General features: G+C 45.4%; 1 long non-coding RNA gene across 1 annotated transcript; it reads left to right on the plus strand.

Annotated features, from left to right (window-relative positions):
• Window positions 1-223: 223 nt before the first annotated feature.
• Window positions 224-3,549, plus strand: LOC112956748. Its single transcript, XR_003251095.1, has 3 exons — window positions 224-373; window positions 998-1,128; window positions 3,363-3,549. It is a non-coding gene; the product is annotated as an uncharacterized LOC112956748 (long non-coding RNA).
• The last annotated feature ends 1,144 nt before the right edge of the window (window positions 3,550-4,693 follow it).

Genomic DNA, 4,693 nt, shown 5'->3' on the forward strand with positions numbered 1-4,693 from the left:
AGACAAACCTGTGTGCAACTCTGAGAGCCATTTGCTCTGGGGACTGGCCTTGGTTAGTGGTGTGGACTATGCAGGAAAATTGGTTTAGGACCAAGGGGGCACCACATTGTGCAAGAGGATCCAATGCAAGCGCTACATAGCGTGTCATGATAACTCCGAAGATGACCAGCCTTGCGCAGGGCGGAATGTGCCTGGGATGAGGCCGACAGGTGCTTGCTATCCTTGTTGGCAAAAGGCTTTGAGGACCTAATATCAAGTGTCTTCAGCTCCTGCTGCAGCTCATCAGCAGTGAAAAGGGGACATTTTTTCACGTGTATGTTGTTTACCTGAGAGCATTTCCACCGCAAGATGTTACAGAGGATTTCCAAAACAGGTAAGATAACTCAGTGGTCCTTAGGCTGCTGCAAAACCCAGTGCAACATCTGGCCAAGGAGTGCCCTACATGTGACGGGCAGCCAGCATGACCCTACCTGCCATTCACCTGTATAGCAGAGCAATAGAAGTAGAGTTCACTCTCTCATATGTCCTACATGACCTATCCAGACAAAAAAAATGCCTGTGGCATTCGGTACATACATAGAGTCCAAGGTCTCCACAGAAATGACTCCTTGGCTGTGCTTTTTTTTTGGGGGCAGGACATAGATTATTCTCCTTCTTCAGCTAATGGCTAACATCAGAATTTTCTGTGAATTGTAAGAGAATCTGTGAATTGAAAGAGAAAATGTATATAACGATGGTGGCCGAAGGTCATGCCCCTCCAGACTGTCACCTCGGCCAGCTTCATCAGCCGTACCAAGACCTTGTAACCTTGTCGTAGCTTGGTCAAGTGACCTCCAATTAAAAGCATGCTGTCCAGGAAGAGCTATTCAAGAGATGGCATCTCTCCCTGTGCATCATTTTTCTAACTAATGACTCAACACTGAGCCCAAGGGTCATTTTCTGTTAGTGCTATTTAACCTGACCACATCTGACTCTTGATGCTCTCCTTAATTGCCAGGTGTGGCCCATATCCCAGCTTTGTCAGGCTTCCCGCCAAGCTCCTGCTGAGTACATTATCCTGCTTACCTTCTAATAACAATAATTCTACTGTGGAGTTGCACTTGTCTTCAGGATTCACCCTTCCTATTGGTAAGTGCATGTTAGGCTGTGCACTGGCACAGGCTTCCCATTGCCCTTAGAGATCAAGGGGTACATATATTTTTGTGACAGATTGACAGCTCCTGCCTTCTGATGCCAGATGATTTGGGAAAGATGCCACCGGGCATCTTGGAAGAAATGGCAGAGCCTTGCTACAATGGGAAAGAAGAGTTAAAAATAGGGGAGCGGAGAAGGTAGAGGTCAAATATGTAAAGCCACTTTCATGTACTCAGGAGAAAAGTGGTAAAATGAGAGCTGTTAAAATTTTTTATAGCTGGCCTCTAACAACACTGGTGTTAAGAATCATGAGATTGTTTAATAGCAAGTGGAGGTGTACATTAGTTAATTAGAGGCATGCTAACAGTGAGCCCAATTGAGAGAGATTATTTTAGTATTTTTTTTCCAGAGGGCATATCAAGTCTATTCATGAATTAATAAACAGATTGTAAAGTCTAAGCAAGCATATTAGGGAAGTATGTGTGTATATACTGGGTGTATATACTGGGTGTATGCCTACATGTTTGTTTGTTACCATCACATTCAAAATATGTTACTTGTTTTCTGTATAGACCTCAGTAGAAGAATTAAAGCATATTGGGTTTTTCCAAGGACTCTAATTAAAGATCGTTGGAGTTGATCTGTGTTTACTGAAAAAAAAGAATGCGGTGTAAATGAGACCTAGAAGACGGGCATGCAAAATTTAACTCATGAACGCAAAGACATCGCCAATAAAATGGCTATGGTGTACATCAGAAGAAATGCAATGACACTATTCACTCAATTTATTTGATGTCCTCATTTAAGTTCTCACTGAGGAGGCATTTTAAGAACTGTTTAGGATTGGTGATAGTTAAACTTGTACCTTTAGCCTCTCTCTCAGATTCCTTAGCTCTTGTTAACAGCAGTTACACTGCAAATGGGTGTAGGATCCACAAAGAATCCCAGCTTTGTCACTAGTAGAAGAGACAGCGGATTTGGCCATAAACAGGTGTCCTAACTGTGGCATTGCAGCTGGAACAAGAAGGAAGGAAGTTAGGCTAGACAGGGACTATTCCTTTTGTAAAATGAAGCTTGCCCATAATTAGACCATGCGATAAGTAAGCAGATTTGGTCTGACAGCATGAGAAGAGCAGCAGCCATTTAAGCCTGAATAAGGCTTCACATCATTAAGCATTTTGCTAACCTATATTTTTTTTTGTCCTTATCCAATGGTTTTGATTCCTTTTTTTTAAGCCGACTCCTGCACCTGCTTTTGTTTGCAGTTCCCGCTCCCTCTTCTCCGGGAAGACAAGCTGTCCAACTGAATCCGTTAGTGAGTTCTGCCTTTCAGGAACCGTGTGGCGTTTCAAGCCTCATTAGCAGGCAGGGAGCTCCTAGGCTGGAGTCACTGCATGGCTCCGGCTCTCCTGATTTCCTCAGCTCCCCTTTCCGTATTTACATTTTAACAACAATAATAGCCAGCCCCTGCAGAGAGTGCGCCCTTAGGGAGCATCTTGCAGGACATGGTGCCCGCTGCAAAGCCAGATTCTCGCCCGTGCCTCATGATGGTTCCTCCCCAGGACAAACCCGTCCCTTTCCCATTGCCCCGTCCCATCCGGCCCGGGCTGCAGGAGCAGCAGAACAAGGACACGGAGGGCACCGTGTGTCCCTCTGGCTTGGCTTGGGGCAGCATCATGGACAAGACGAGTAATGGAGATAATGATGAACGGGGGACACAGAACTGAAAATACCTCTGTGCCCATCGACCAGGCAGTGATGGCATTTAGAAGAGAGTGATTGTTGTAATGCAGTGGCCCTCGCTGTGCTAGAATCAAGTATTTTAGCACACATAGATGAGCAAAGCCCCCTCTCAGTATTGCCTGCCTGGTGAGCGTGCCAGCAACACGGAGCTGTGCCCAGGCACGGGTGAAGTCGAGGGCCTCTGGTCACTGCTGGCGCTGGCAAGAAGCTGAAATCCAGGCCTGGAGAAATGCTCCTCTGGATGTACTCCTGGCCTCCAGCTTCATGGAGGGAGGTAGAGAACAAGCTTTGTTGCAACGTGTTGGGATTACTTGATTACTTTTTTTTTTTTTTTTTTTTTTTTTTGGAACAGGACTTCTTAACCTAGAACCTGGAACTAATTACACATGTGGTCTGATCAACCATTAATTTAGCTCTATTAACAGCTAATAATTACTTGTGTGTTTACATTGCATCACTCACATGCTTGTTTTTCTCAAATCTAGGCCTAAGAAGATTGTCAAGAGGCTATGAAGCAAAGCAGTATGAAAGATGTTAATCTTGACTGAGCTAAGCAACATCCTCAGGGAGAAGAACACATCAGAAAAAGGAAGATCATCTTTCTGCACAGCAATTGGACTCCAGTTTATTAGAAAAACACCATGGAATTCAAGAAGCCCAGATCTCCCCACCATTTCCCATTGGAGGACCGACTTGGGGGGGGGGAAACAGCCTTTATCCTTTAAAGGCAGCAGGACTGGCTGTCTGAGTACACCCACTTACACAATGTTTCTTCACCATAAAAGCTTGTAGTCCATGTATATAAATATATGTGTGTGTGTGTATATATATATGTGTGTATATATTATATATATATATGCATAGCATCACTTCCCTAAAGCCTTTTTTAAGGAGCTGTCAAGGGAATAACTTTTCAACACCATGTCTAAGCTGATTAAGCCTCCTCCTTGGTGTGCTAAGGAAGCTGCTCTGAGGGCTCCAGGACAAGAGGCTGCCTCCAGTGCTCTCCTTAGGTCTGCTATGGCCGTTGGGAGAGAGGCTGATGCTAGAGAGATGCTTCAGGTCCTCTCTTTAGGAAAGGAAGCAGTTCCTGCCTGCCTTGGATATGGGACCTCTCGTATGAAATTGGTTTTGCAAATGCACTCTGCTATGTACCATCCTGGGGTGCTCCCACAGCTGCGCTTCTGCACACAGAGCGTTGACCTGACTCTCATGTTTCTCTAAAACGCCATGCATACAGTGCTATATAAATACCTGGAATGACAAAACTGTACAAGAGAAACCTATTGCATAACTATGACTATGTGCAGAGTTTAGCCAAAAAAAGGTGGCATCGCAGCCAATCTGGCAGACTGAAATAGAAGGGAGAAAGCGAGGGCGAAAGCCCCCAGCATTGGGCTCTAAGCAGCCTTCTGGGACTTGTGCCTGCCAAAGGACAGGTGAGATTATCGTAATTATTCTGGCCAGGAATCAGGTGGAGCGTAGCCCTGTTAGCAAATCCATGCCTTAAAACTACCTACGTGATTTCGACGTGAGTCTGTTATCCACCTGCTCGTAGATTTTGGCTGGCAACTGGTTTAGCAATATATGGTTCAACGTGAATATGTGCTTCACCATTTGAACATGCTTGCAGGTACCCTCCATGCCACTTAGCTGGCTTGCTGGTGCTGCTTTAGTATGCAGGGGAGCAGGTGGATGAAGAAACCAGTGTCTAGGTTTAATGACAAAGCTGGTGACACCGTCTCAGTTAGCGCTGTGGGACAGTCTGCCTCGCTGAGATGGGCTGGTGTCTCTGTCATAGCAGGTTTACGCTGGT

This window comes from Nothoprocta perdicaria, unplaced genomic scaffold (assembly GCF_003342845.1).
Source record: "Nothoprocta perdicaria isolate Ctin4 unplaced genomic scaffold, notPer1 scaffold_66, whole genome shotgun sequence".
NCBI lineage: Eukaryota > Metazoa > Chordata > Aves > Tinamiformes > Tinamidae > Nothoprocta > Nothoprocta perdicaria.